The 15,819-nt window shown below is 36.8% G+C and overlaps 1 long non-coding RNA gene across 1 annotated transcript; it reads left to right on the forward strand.

Annotated features, from left to right (window-relative positions):
• Window positions 1-7,363: 7,363 nt before the first annotated feature.
• LOC103407805 (uncharacterized) lies at window positions 7,364-9,734 on the forward strand. Its single transcript, XR_524859.4, has 2 exons — window positions 7,364-7,711; window positions 9,331-9,734. It is a non-coding gene; the product is annotated as an uncharacterized lncRNA (long non-coding RNA).
• Window positions 9,735-15,819: the final 6,085 nt, after the last annotated feature.

Consider the following 15,819-nt stretch of genomic DNA (forward strand, 5'->3'; position numbering starts at 1 on the left):
TAGCCTATTTTCTGTGTTTGCCCTCTTTGAGATGTTTTCTCTCTTCTCATGGCCTAAACCTTGACTTCCCCTAATGAGGAGAGTGAAGAGTCCTTTTATAGAATAAGGGCTCCTCACTTATTACATATTTGCCCAGTCATTTATTACATAATTACATTTGAGTCCCCAGAGTATTTATACGAGGTCTAAATACGGAGGCCCTAAATATGATACAAACAGTAGTCCCCCAAATCTTCAGTCAAGAAAGTCTTTTGGCTGGAGACTTGAAATTCAGTCCATGTGTGGGCTGAAGTAACTAGATGTCGTCTAAAACTGATACTCGATATGAGACGGTACTCAATGTGAAATGATGCTCAACTAGAAGTAGCATATGTTGCAAGGCTGCTCGGCTTGTGGCTTATGTTGCCTTGGTTGGCTCGGCTTATGGCGTTGAAGGTGAGGGAGTCCCTTTTATAGAATAAGGGCTCGCTCATCAATACATAAATGATGGGCTAGAGTTAATGCTTGCGGCGAGGCGGTTGCTCAGCAGGCGGCGATGCTCTCTAATGATGGTGGGGGAGTCCTTTTTATAGAATAAGGGCTCGCTCCTCAATACATAAATGATGGGCTAGAGTTGATGCTCGTGGCGAGGCGGTTGCTCAGCAGGCGACGATGCTCTCTAATGATGATGGGGGAGTCCCTTTTATAGAATAAGGGCTCGCTCCTCAATACATAAATGATGGGCTAGAGTTAATGCTTGCGGCAAGACGGTTGCTCAGTAGGCGGCGATGCTCTCTAATGATGGGGAGGGAGTCTTTTTTATAGAATAAGAGCTCGCTCCTCAATACATAAATGATGGGCTAGAGTTGATGCTCGCGGTGAGGAGGTTGCTCAGCAGGCGGCGATGCTCTCTAATGATGGTGAGGGAGTCCCTTTTTATAGAATAAGGGCTCGCTCCTCAATACATAAATAATGGGCTAAGTCCCCCAAGTATTTTTCATGAGGCCCAGTTGCGGAAGCCCAATATATGGTACATAGTATAGTCCCTTAAGTCTTCAGTCAATAGAGTCTATTGGCTGGAGACTTCAAATTCAATCTATCTATGGCCCGATGTGACGGTTGTTCGGATGCGGTCTTTGTATACCATACACTGAAGCTTTGAAAGTGAAGTTTTATAGGTGAGGCTTTGAAAGTGAAGCTTTAAAGCTGGAGCTTTTGTAAATAAAGCTTTGAAGTCGGAGCTTTGTAAATGAAGCTTTCGAAGCTGGAGCTTTTGTAAATGAGCTTTCGAAGCTGGAGCTCTGTAAATGAAGCTTTCGATGCTGGAGCTCTGTAAATGAAGCTTTTGAAGCTGGAGCTCTATAAATGAAACTTTTGAAGTTGGAGCCATGTAAATAAAGCTTTCAAAAGTAGAGCTCTGTAAATGAAGCTTTCAAAGCTGGAGCTCTGTAAATGAAGCTTTCGAAGCTGGAGCTCTGTAAATGAAGCTTTCGAAGCTGGAGCTCTTGTAAATGAAGCTTTCGAAGCTGGAGCTCTATAAATGAAGTTTTCGAAGCTAGAGCTCTGTAAATGAAGCTTTTGAAGCTGGAGCTCTGTAAATGAAGCTTTCGAAGCTGATTGACATGAGTGATGCTCATGGATGTTGACATGAGTGATGTTCATGAATGTTGACATGAGTGATGGTCATAAATATTTATGTATGATTGACATGAGTGATGCTCATGTATGATGGTGATTATCATGAGTGATGCTCATGTATGATTTTTTGGAAGACGGGTTGTACTTCTGATCATCTGGTTAGTGATAATAATATGATTTTTTGGAGGACGGGTTGTACTTCTGATCATCTGGTTGGTGATAATAATGGCAGGCTACTAAATAATTTTGGAGTACTGGACGTACTTTTGATCACCTAGTTGGTGATAATAGTGGCAGGCTGCCGAATAATTTTGGAGTACTGGACGTATGATAGGAGCATATTTATGCGACTTAGTTGGCTTGTTCTTGTGCATTTATGTCGTGTCTCTTTAGTTATTTTAGTGTTTAAAGTCATTTTCGTGTGTTTTCATATTTTAAGGACAAAGTAGGCAAGAAGATGCATTTTGGAGCATTTTGGAGGAAAATGGAGCTTGGAATGCATGTCACATATTTGGAACCAAGGTTTGGACGAAATTGAAGAATTAAAGAGGCTAAGAATGTGAAGAATTAATGTACAAAGGATCAAGAATTCAGCCACAAAAGAACACCCACTCCTTGCCGTGTAACCACATAGCATTCCCTTTGGATTCCCATGCATGCTTAATCATCCTTGTCCCCTAAAATATTTCTGATTTCATGCCTCAATTCACTCAATTATCACACTCAATTGCTGCATACCTCTTGTTCCCTTCACCCATCAGATTTCACACAACTTTCACAACCATTCCATGCACCAATTGATGCTCCATCATCCACATTTGGGATCCAATGCTGTGTGCAACACATGTTGCTGCACCTTTGACTAATTTCTGAAACATTTCACCTCCCCTTTTCATTTCCATGCAATGAACACAATCATTCATGCTCCCTAGCTAAAATACCACTCCATTTTACCCTCCATACTTTGCATCATTGCTCCATTTTCATCCTTGGACCATTGCACACCACAAATTCACCCTCCTTGCTGTGCATTTTCCCCACTGCCCAATCTGATTCTCTAGGGTTTTTGGGGCCTATATATACATGTTTACACCCCTTGGCAAAGGGTTCACACTCTCATATTCACCATTCATCACAGAAATTCGTCCATACTCACCCTAGGCAGCAAAACACCCCAAAAACACCATTCTAGTGCCCAGAAAATATCACAGCCACTCCACCTTCTTCCACCCTCTTTGCCGAAGTTCTCCACCACCCTTCCACCATCAAACACTCCTCTACACTCACCATAAACCTTTCTGCACCATAGAACTACCCAAAACTTGTCCACAAACCAATCTGCCACAAGCAAGGGAAATGAGGAATCTTGGATGCACTTGCTACCAAGTTGGAGCATTCTAGGTGTTTTCTTTCTTTGGATTTTAATGTCTAATTCATGTAATCTTTGTTTTGCTTTAAGTATGATTGGCTAATTTCGTTTTGGCTAAGGGTGGATTCAAAACCATGATTATATATGTGAAATAAGTTGCTTACCTTCAGTTATCGTTGTATAAGTCGTGAATACAATTTGCTTAACCGTTTGATTTAGAACTTATTCTTGTATGTTGGTTGAGAGTGCACGCTTAATTTGCATGCTTGAATTTGATGCTAGGATATAAGTTTGTTTCACCTAATCGTTATGAATTTATATTCGTAAGTAGTGAAGGTCACTAGTCACGATCGTGTTAAGTAGATTCTTGACAAGAGTTTCATGCTTTTCATAGTTACGAATGCCTTGTCGATGCTTATGACTTCCAAAGAATGTAATGATTCTAACTTGTGTCTTTATCATGTTGTTCATATAAAGAACTTGTTGGGAATAATTTGTTTGCGATGCATATTCATCCAATTCAATGATTCTAGGGAAATCTGAAGGTTAATTTAAGCGGACCTAATTAACTTGGAGTGTCGAGATTCATAACTTATTAAATTGATAACTGAAAATTGATTTAGGTTGCATATATTTCATGTGTGGAGAAGAACCCCTTAGCCATTCCATCATCCATTGATTATTCATAACTTTGTGTTACAATCTGTTTCTATTACAATCTGTTTTCCTTGCAATATGTCTATTTAGTTCATTTTCGTCCAAATCAATTCCCCATTTATTTTGAAGTCCTAGATTAGTTAGAAAGTGTGTTGGTTTATGTTTTTAAGTGTTTTGGTACAAGTTAAAACCCAAATTCGTCCAAATTGGTGCTTTGTGTTCAAAACTGCCCAGAAAGTGTTTTTAAGGTAGTTTTGAGTCTTTTAGTTGCTGTTTTGAGTTATTGGTTTATTTTAGTATTTTAAACGTGAGTTTTGCATTCTTTGAGTCTAATCTAGTGTTTTAAACTTTGTTTTTACATTTCTAAGTCAGTTTTCAAGTGTTTAGCAATCCCTCCTAATCCCCGGTTTAGAACGATCCCTACTTACATACTTTGCTACAATTGATAAAAAGAGGGTTTAATTTTGTGTGTTAACTTATTTTTCACATCAACGTACTTTTGATCACCTGGTTGGTGATAATAGAGGGTGTCCGGTTAGACAAGAGATCACCATGAGCACGTGGCTCATCAGTTTATAAGTTGGTAAACTTCTTTAATCAGCAACAATGTTGATCAGTGGATCTAGTTGCTCAATAATTTCTGACAATAAATCACAGTATAAGTATGACCGTATAATGAATAAATCAAATTGACAAAGTTTGTCAAGGCAAAAATATTGTATTGTGTGCCTTCTGTGAATAAATGGTTTATTATGTTGTGTGATAAATGACATGTTGCATAAATTAACAATATATTAGGTATTGCCTAAATGTGTGTGTGTGTATATATATATATATAATCATGAATAAGTGATTTATTCAGTTGTTTGATAAATGAATGTTGCATAAATCAACAATATATTAGGTATTGCCTAAATATGTGTGTATATATATATAATCATGAATAAATGATTTATTCAATTGTTTGATAACTCACATGTTGTATAAATCAATAACGTGGTAGTAATCATGTGATATCAGAAATAATATTATTTAATCATAAGTCATCATGACATAAAAATAATAAAATTATTATTTTATAATTAGCCATCATGACAAAAATAATAAGATATTAAATAAACAAATGATAATTTTAAATAAATCAGCCAAAAGATAAAACACTTATCATTTTCCATGTGGTCGACAGTTGCAGGTTGTTGATGCGCACCTACTCGAGCGTTTTACTTTTTCTTTTCTCTTTTGGCAGATGGTAGACATCAACATAGCCTGTTATCTTTGGCGGGGTCGGTTAATAATGGTGAGCTCAGAAACAGCTCCACATCTCTTTTTGTCATCCATGACGCAAGCTTCCATTTCAACAGTGCCATTTCCAAAAGCGCACCTGTTTGCTCCACGATCAGAGATCGAGAGAATGAGGAAGAGTGTTTGGGGTCGGTCGGAAGTAGAGAGAGATGGAGTCGTCCTTAGGGATGGAGACGGAGAGAAGCGCCGCGAGTTGTTGCTGCCTCGTCGTCATCATCATCATGATGATGATCACAATAACCATGTGGCTGAGGCTGGCCCACCGCAGATGGCGTCGGAGTCCACCACGACTGCTATGCTCAAAGACCGAAGTGTTGACCAGAGCTTTGACCGGCATGTGTCCCTGCCGAGAGTTTCGAGCGGGAGTAGCTACGCAGAGAGCTTATTCTGTGAAGGTGGAAGTTGTGGTGGTGGTTCCTCATGCTATATATTATGGCAGAGTAGGATTGAACAAGAACTAGGCATATAATAGTTAAGCATGAAACAACAGATTGGGAGCAGAAAAGAGCCATTACAGATTATTGGATGATGAAGAAAAAGTAAAAGCTAGTTGAAAAAAGGAACTAGAGAGAGAGACTGTCACTGTCTTTCTTTTTGTTTTTGAATGTCTGTGAGGTGCAGGTGGCTGCTTGTGCGGCAGAGAGCTTCATTTCTTGGAGGTGGTGGAGATGTCGAAGTCGTCCTCCAATCTCTGATGTAACTCGGAGGAGAAGGAGATGGCATCGTTGGGGTCGACGGAGCCCTAGTCGGGACCATACGTAGAGGACGCTGGTGGGTAGCACGTGGAGGAGGACGACAGAGTCCCCGGGTCAAAGGTAGTTCTATCCAAATTCCAAGATGGTGAAGCCCTGTCCAGGTCGGGTCGGCACCGTCGTCTCCACGTCGAAGAAGGCTATTTTGAACCGATCCTCGCTCCAATTCACCATGCTTAGCCCCTGACTAATGTTGTACACAATCAGCACACCCACCACAAAGCTCCAATGCAACTCGCTGCTCAGCATTCTGAACCAATTTATGGGCGTCCATAGCAAATCTCGGACACCCTTTACTGGAGTTTGGTTCTCTGACTCAGGGCGAAGACTTTCTTTTTCATGTTCTTCTGCTTCCATTTCCATGGCTGATAATTTTGATTTTCCTTCAAAATTTGAGAACAATAAAACACACCTAGTTGATATATCTTGGTTTTCTGAGGTGGGTTTGTCGATTTGGTTCTTGGTTTTTGCAGATTCACGGTGGAGGTGAAAAATTAAGAGAGAACCGACATAGCTTTTCGTGTCGTTTCCCACAGACGGCGCCAAATGTTGATGCACAAAACCGGAAGGGTCTTGGAACAACGTAAATCCGACCGTGAATCTACAAGAAAGTAATGAACACAAAATGTATCGTGGTTCACCCCAATGTTTGGGCTACGTCGATATTGTTTTACTCTGAATGGTGAATATACAAGAAGGTTAGAGGCAGTGTGCTCTCTAACCTATTTTCTGTGTTTGCCCTCTCAGAGATGTTTTCTCTCTTCTCATGGCCTAAACCTTGACTTCCCTTAATGAGGAGAGTGAGGAGTCATTTTATAGAATAAGGGCTTCTCACTTATTACATATTTGCCCCTTCATTTATTGCATAATTACATTTGAGTCCCTCGAGTATTTACACGAGGTCTAAATACGGAGGCCCTAAATATGGTACAAACAGACCAAAATGATTGATGGTGGACAAACTCAGGAACCGCTTCTATTGATTCCAAATCTCAGCGACCAAAGCGAGAATTTATGTCAATTTTATGGACCATTTTAGATAAAAAGCCTTATAATACTCTGCCCAAAATATATAATTGTATTAAAACAATGTGAAGTTAGTATAAAATTTTAAAAAGGAGAAAGAAAAAAAGCAAATAATGATTTTGAGGCCATATATTCCGGAAATGGATCATCTCTGGGTCCCTTCCATCTAATCTTCCTCATTAAATAATCCGAGATCTTGAAATTTAATCCAACGATTGAAGTTATTATAACTTTTAAAATGAGCCCATGTTTTTAGCTATTGGATCAAATTTCAAGAGCTCGGATTATTTGATGAGAAAGATTAGATGGAAGAGATCTGGAGAGGATCCCTTTCCATATATTCCTCTCATCCCATGAATACAATATAAAGGAAGGTATTTATTAAAAGTGTCACATTAGAATTTTATTTCTACAACTCAATAGTCAATACACAACGCATGTTGTTCTAGACAAATATGTAACATATTTAGGGTACTACAGACAGAATAATCGTACACCTTTGTGCCAAGTAAGTTCTTCTCGTCCACCTTGAAAAATTTATTTACGGTTATAACAATGAAAAAGCCATATTTTCAGTTGTAACGAAAGAGGAAAAAAAGAGCCCCATTTTGTTTTTTAGACAACAATGTCTTTGTCACACCACATGTGCATGATAACGCACAAAACCAAATTCCCAAACTTCTGCTATAAAAACGTTATTTGGGGTAATAAATCTACAAGCAAGGAAATCATCAAAGATTCAAGATTGAAGACGGAGAGAAACAGGCGCCATTATTTGCCTTGCTCTCTCTCTCTCTCTCTCTCTCTCGAACTTTGTGTCCCCAACTATCCGAAGCCACTTGCAACGTCTCCTTTTTCTTCTTTCAAATAAGAAAAAAGTTAAATAACGGACTCGGTGTAAATACAATACAAACATAGGTCAACACACCCTCCTAAATCCCTATTCACCTACTCCCCTTGTTCTTCCTCAAGCGGCTTTGATTTCACGGTAAGTCCTCTATCTCTCTCTCTCTCTCTCTGGAATTTTGTTTGGGTTCTCTCTCTTTCTCTCTCTTCCGCTCAATCTCTATGGTTATATGTAGTTGCAGAATTTGGGAAGTTTGAATTTGTTTCTGGGTTTTTATGGTTCTGCCTCTGATTGAATCTGTTTTCCTTTATCATCCTCGAAAAGAAGACTTGGGTTGTTCATATTTTTCTCCTCGCTCTGATGGGCCGGTGCTTGATTTTCCATATGTTTTAAAGTTAAAGTTTTTAATCTTTATGGTTATAGATGTTGTTTTTCTTTTTCGAAGTGATAATTTCAAGTTAATTGGATTATTGAAAGGAGGTATACTTTCAAAGATTAAGATGGGTATGTAGCTTGAAGATGATGCTGCTTCTACTTATCTAGATTACTGGGATTTGCCCCTTTGTGCGTATTTTGCATTGGTTCAGAAATTCAAGTTTTACAGGATTCGGCTGTTTGATCCCACGCCATTAGGGTTTTTGATGAAATACATGAAAAAGTAGTTGGTAGTTGCCAGGACGTAACTCTGCATTATGAAGCCTAAAAACCCTCAAATCACATGTTTCTGGTGGTGGTGGGAGAGATTGGTTTCTGGTTATAGTCTTATATGTTAATTTCCTTTCTTAAGAGCTTAATAGCATCCAATTTTATATGGAATTTGTGCTTGATTTTCAATAGCTTGTTGGGGTTTTATATTATGTGCTGCTGTTTAATGATAATGGTTCTATACTTCTGGGAATCGAAAATTTATTTGCTGCAGAGCTCCCAGTTTCCTTTGTGTTTGAGGAGGGATAAGTTTCCTATATGTTTCCTATATGTTTCCTCTTGTTTCGACGTATCTGGAACCCCTGCCCCTTCTTTTGTTTAACTTGAGAGTAATATTTACTTTCTGTGGCTATGAAATCTAGTTTGTTACCTTTTTTTTTTTTCTTGGAGGGACAATTCGAAATCTAGTCATTACCTTGTGTGTGCATCTTTTCACCATCATCTTCATTATTTTGGTTTTCACCTCAGTTTCATGTTCTTCCGTAGTTATGGATTTTCTCAGGTCTTCCTTTCTGATTTGAACATCATTGGGGGAATTTCTATTATTGTGCAATATGCTCTCATGCTGTCGTATACTGTTGTGGTAGAAAAACACTTAATATCAGCTAAGAATATGATTTATCAAAGCCAAGATCCGACCTTCCAGCACCGGGCAGGTGTCAGACTCTAAACATCGTGTTACCACTTAGCAGAGTCCTGTGTTTTTAATAAACAGTCGCTACCCCCTGGTATGTGCTGCTTTCCTAATCAAAAGATAGGAGAGCACCCCTTATGGGGTCATTTTGCCGAGTTACTTCGACTTGGTTCTGTGAAGCAGCATGGCCAGTGCCCCTTCCACAATTTGGTTGTTTTTGTTTCCTTGTTTTTGGTTGGTGAATGTGGATTTCTGCATGCTTTTTTATTGCGAATGAACAACTTTGTGAGAGTATTGTGGTAGCATTATGAACTTCTTGTGAATGTATGTTATTATAGCTGTACTAGTATTTATAATCCGATTTTCTTGTCACCATTTCCAACTTATCTTCAACTAATACGTTGTGTTTGGATACATGCAGACCAAGCAGATCAGACATTTTATGGATAAAGAAGGACTTGGCAAGGAGGCTCCTGAAGAAGTGACTCGTGAGTCGCTTATTTCCATTTCTTACTCTGAACCAGAGAAGAATCTGACTTCAAATCTCTCTTCTGGAAAGTCGAATGGTGAGGCAATAGATGCTGATGGAGAAGAGAAGTTTAGGTCTGAACTGATCTCCATTTCCTATGCAGAGTCACCGGAAGTTGGAGGCTTACCGGTTACCATGGGAGAACTTAAAGGCTAGGGTGCAGGCGGTTCCCGTATTAATAGAAACCAAGTAATACTGTGTGTATGGACTTGTATTGTGTGGAAGCTGTTTACATATTCTGTAAAATAAACCTTAGAGTTCCTTGAGACAATGAATTAAAAAACCATTCCTGTCTTCTGTGTCCGTGTGCTGCTGATTGTGAAATCTGAGTTTTGTATATGCTGCCTCAAATTTTATTCTAAATCTTTTGGCACTTCTGTTATCTATTGTTGGGTCTCAAAGCTCACCTGCAATGAATTAATATAAACTGTAAAATATTGTTAGGTCTTCATGTAACAATGTCCTAAATTTTTCGTCCCCATGAGGGACGGATCCAGGATTTAAAACTCGGGTGGGTTGAACTTTGTAGACAACTATCAAAATACGAAAATTTACTTTCTTACTAAGGGAAAATTTTGAAACTTGAGAATTTTTATGTACTTAATGACTTTTTTGTTTGTTTTAACAAACGGTATTATCAATACTAAGGAGGAGAGGAGAGGACATAGCCTCACAATGAGCTAGCAATAATATGATTCAAATTTATCTTTGGTAAGAATCAAAACCTAAGACCTCTCACTTACAAGTAAAGACGAATATCACTAGATTAATGACTTTTAGCCTACCATTTTTCAAATTTTCTTGTATCATAATAGGAGTTTTGTGTTAAGAAAATTTAAGTTGTAAAACGCACAAAAATAAAAGGTTGTGAGGAATGCTAGGTATATTTCTCATTTATCTTCTTTGTGCTTTTTTCATTTAGCTTTTGACATGTGTACTTCACTATCAGATTAAATTAAAAATTTTAATGTCATGAAAATATAAATTATTTGTTCCCCTTATGCGCTTCAAAATAAGTTTCAGCTTCTTCTGTGATTACAATCATTTTTGTATTCTCTTTCGTTGTAGTCAAGTTTTACTATTGTGTTTATGAGCTTGGCTACAATGCTACGATTCACTCAATAATATGAGTTTTATGCAAAAACTTAAGCATTGCAAGGATCCATTAGATCTTCATATGTAAGATCAAATTGTTGATTTTCGGACTACTCAGTGGTATGTGTTGAGATCTAAAATTATGTTATTTTGGACATTTACTTAATTAAACACAAACAGTACTTAACGAAAACTGGTCGCACAATATACAATGAACGGATAAAATGTTACGATGGTTAGGATCCTCGCAAAGAGTATCCTAATCCGTATGGTGGTATCTATATAGTATATACACACACACACTACTTTTTCTACGAGGAATTTTGTGAAGAGGGGTCTCTATATTTTCACCATATTCTCATAAATTTAGACGATTTTTGCAGATATTTAACAATAGATTAATGGCTTCAGAAATCAGAATTTATATAGTAAAACTAAAAACTGTGTGTGCAGTATATGATATGTGGCTGAGATTAATGAAGACTAGGACTCTAAGATCATGACAAGTGTCTTAATATGAGTGTATTTGTTAGTATTGTTGTTGGGAAAGTAAGAGGATTTGAGTTTGTTAGTTAATTACAGTAAGCTTTGTATTAAGCTCTCCTCTCTCTCAATTTTATAATCATCTTCTTGATTCTCTTTATGAAATATTCAGTTCTTGTTTCATTTCATCTTCAAATTTAAGGTGCTATCAGAGCCATTAACTCAAGATTGATTAAACTAATACTATAATAGTCATTAACCAATTAGCTCTTGATCTACTAGTACTCATCTTCTTCTCAAATTTAAAGATGTATCCTACTTAGTACTACTGTTTAATGATATTCTTCTTCATTTATAATAAGAGATTTTAGATTCAAAAATCAAGAATGGTAAGTTCGCAACCAATTTATTCTCTTACACCTTTAATATAAATATATCGTTTTATAAAAAAAAAAAAATTGTACCAAATTTAAATCTCCTTCCCTTCTCCCACTAAAACAGAACAGTCATATATAAATTTTCGAGATCAATTTTCTGCTCTAGATACCATTATTAGAGCAACTCCAACGGGGGAGGTTGCTTGGGGGCTAGGCATTCAAACAGGAGCATATTGCTGGGGGGATAGGCTCCAGCGTTGGGAAGCCCGAGTGACAGGCGAAGCCCGAGGAGCAGGCCCGGTGTGGATTGAAAAAGAAAGAAGTAAGTAATGCTTGAGTCAATGTACTATACTATTCGTATCTAAGTTTGAATTCTTTTAGGCTTGTTTTATTAACACCCCACATTTTGTTGATTACACCTCATATACTTAATACATTCTACATCTACTTTTTAAGTAAAAATTTATATTAATACACCCCACTTATTTTCCAATACTACCCTTACACCCCAAACCCCTCTACATACACCTCACACCCTACTTAAACCCTACAATCAAACTCTTTGTTAATTACATTATTCAAATAGTTTTTGGTGTTTTGTTTTTCTGCAAAGAGCTTGCTAGAGTTTTGGGGGAGAAGAGAGTCATAGATTTCTCAGATATGTGGATCACGTTATGAGAAGAAGTATATGCCCATATTGTCTTTCTTGCTTATTTTATGTTTGAATATTTCTGGGCAACTGCAGGATCAAAAAATAAATTTTAATATTACAATTCATGCCTGGTATCTAAAGCTCCACCCAAAAGTCCTTTTGCATATCAATTAGAGATTTTAAATGATTTTCTTGCAATGGAAACTGTATGTCAAGAGATGTATTTATGAAGAAATATATAAGCACATGCATTTTTTTTTTAAAATTCTAATAATACAAAAGTTGGAGATGACATCTTAGTTTCAAATTTACAAGTGATATAGATGTTGGAATCAATGTCGAAGTTACAAATGATACATATGTTGTAGTCAATACCCAAGTGACAGAGCAACGGACGACGTTGAAGCCTCCAAAACATTGATTTCATGTTTCATTTTTCAAAATTAACCTCTTTTTTTCATTAACTATGTTGTGCTTTTAGTTAGGGTTTTGTTTTATAATGGAATTGAGAGTATCTTCAAGAGCTTGAAAGAAAACAATCTTAGAATACATATCGACAAATAGTTGGGGTGTATTCAGAAAATAATTTTTGTTTTTTAATTCATATATGGCCTAAATAGTAATTGCATATTAGGGTATATAAGTTGTTTAGTAATAAAATATCATGTGGGGTTTATTCCTGTTTAGAATTTAAACGAATTTAGGGTAATTATTCTTTTGTTCCTAAGTTCGACATCAAGTTATTTATGATTAATTGTGAAACTTATCTCAACCTTTTGCTTAATATCTTAATATGGAAGAAACTTTAACACACACACACACACACACAAACAAGCCTTTTATGCAAAGGATTCCCATTTTTTCCAAAAAATGGGGACTAGATGTGGGGCCCACTCCACATCGAACTTCAACGATCCGAACCGTCTAGTTTGTAAGTCTTGATTCATAGATCATCCTTACAAAAATTCAATTTAATCCAAAATCATTTGCCTATTTAATTATTAAGATAAAATTTCATTGTTTCTTATATAACAAAGTATTTGTTAATTTTTTTAACCCAATTAGATGTCTTAAATATTTCCTCTAATATTTTGCAAGGATGATCTATTATGTGCAATTTGAAAAATAGACTGTTCGGATCGTTAAAATTCAATGTCGTGTGAACCCCACAACTAATCTCCATTTTTATGAAAAAAATAAGAATCCCTTCCCTTAAAGTCTATATAGACACACGCTTTTAACTTACATTTTAGTGGGGCCTCACTCCATAATATATTTAAATGATCCAACCGTATATTTTTTTTATTTCTTATCTCAAAGATCATGTGTACAAAATATCACCTCAATCCAAAACCATATGATCATTGGATTAAAATTAGTGATTCTTAGTAGAACCATGTTTCTCCAATTTTTTCACTACAAGTGAATGTTTAATTTTAGATTTGTCTAATTTTTTTTTTATAAAGATGATCCAATCCAATGATATGAATATATAAGGTTAGGATCTAGAGAAACGTGCTTTTGACAAAATTTTGACACCTTTGTAGGGGTCATGCTTTATGTACTACAATGGCCACACCATCTATATTTAATTACATGATTCATGGATCATCTTTGAAAAAAAATTAGAGAAATTAATCTAAAACCAATAAAACATTCACTTGTAGTGAATAAAATGAACAAATATAGTTGTACCAAGAAACACTAAATTTAATCAAACGGTCATATATGATTTCGGATTTAGGTATTTTGGTGGACATAAAAAATGGACTTTTGAATCGTTGAAATACATTATAGAGTAGGCCTCACTAAAACTGTGTAAAAAACGTGTCTCTGGATCTTAACCTACATAAATATATATATGTGTGTCAAAAGTGTGTGTCTCCAGATCTATCCACAAGGATTATTATTTTTTTAATATGGACTAGTTGTGGGGCTCATTCCACATCAAACTTCAACGATCCGAATTGTCTATTTTCCAAGTTACACTTCATAGATCATCCTTGCAAAATATTAGCCAATTCAAAAATATTTAAGGCATCTAATTGAGTTTAAAGAAATTGATGAACACTACGTTCTAAAAAACATTGAAATTTCATCATGACAATCAAATGTGTAAAATAGACGGTTTAGATCGTTGAAGTTCGATATGAAATGACCTCACAACTAGTCCTCATTTTTATAAACAAGGGGATCGCTTTAGATAAAGGCATTCTCTTGTTTATTTTCTTCACTACAAATGAATATTAATGATTTTGAATTTGTCTAATTTTTTTCAAGAATGAGTTGTGAATAATTTACTAAAATATAGACGGTTAGAATAGTTAAAACATATTATGAAGTGAGTCCTATAAAATGAGAGTCAAAATGTATGTCAAAAACGCTTTATCCTGAATTTTAACCCCCATATATGTAATGATTGTGAGTATTGAAAATTAGGGACTCAACTCTTTAGTTTAGTAAGTGGTTAGAATTTTATATCTGGTGTTTGACAACAATCCAACAAACACGAAAGAGGTCAAGTGGTTGGATAATGTATATCCCATATTTAAATGGTTGGATAATATACGTAATGCAGTATACATATGAATCAAAATCACCACTAATGAAGTCAGTCCAAACGTGATCCAGGACGAATCTGAACTAGCATGAACCCATTTTTGTGCTGTCACTTTAAGGAACATAAGATATATAACTTTTTTAACTCCTCGTCTGTTGTGAGTTGCAATCACTAGTTCTTGGAGAAACACATAATCACGCCTTACTTATCTTGTTTCAGATTTATATTATTAACACGTAAATTTGTGCAACAAAAAAATGATAGGCCAGTTCTTTTCTTTGATGCCATGTGTTGATGCACAAAACCGGATGGTCTTGGTACAACGTAAATCCGACCGTGAATCTGCATGAAATGTAAATGACACAAGATGTATCGTGGTTCACCCCAAGGTTTGGGCTACGTCCACACTGATTGTATTGTATTTCTCTGTTGAAGAGGGAGAGAGAGAGCTTAGAGCTTAGGGGGTGTGAGGAAGCTTTGAGAGGGGGTGAGAGGCTTCAGAAATGGCCTCTGAGAGTGAGAGTGAGGCCTCCCTCCAATTGTGAGGGTGAGGGGTCCTTTTATAGAATAAGGACTCCTCACTTATTACATATCTGCCCCTTCCTTTATCCCATAATTACATTTAAGTCCCCTGAGTATTTGTACGAGATCTAAATACGAGGCCCTAAATATGGTATAAACAGTAGTCCCCCAAGTCTTCAGTCAAGAGAGTCTTTTGGCTGGAGACTTGAAATTCAGTCCATGTGTGGGCCGAAGTAACTAGATGTCGTCTAGAACTAATGCTTGATATGAGGCGGTGCCCAATCTGAAATGATGCTCAACTAGAAGTAGCACATGTTGCGAGGCCGCTCTGCTTGTAGCTTGTGTTGCCTTGGTTGGCTCGGCTTGTGGCGTTTGAAGGTGAGGGAGTCCCTTTTATAGAATAAGGGCTCTCTCCTCAATACATAAGTGATGGGTTAGAGTTGATGCTCGCAGTGAGACAGTTGCTCAGTAGACGGCGATGCTCTCTAATGGTGGTGAGGGAGTCCCTTTTATAGAATAAGGGCTCGCTCCTCAATACATAAATCATGGGTAATCTTTCAATGAAAGTGAGGGAGTCCCTTTTATAGAATAAGGGTTCGCTCCTTAATACATAAATAATGGGCTAGAGTTCCCCAAGTATTTTTCATGAGGCCCAGTTGAGGCCCAATATATGGTACATAATGTAGTCCCCC

Source organism: Malus domestica, chromosome 02 (genome assembly GCF_042453785.1).
Source record: "Malus domestica chromosome 02, GDT2T_hap1".
Lineage (NCBI taxonomy): Eukaryota > Viridiplantae > Streptophyta > Magnoliopsida > Rosales > Rosaceae > Malus > Malus domestica.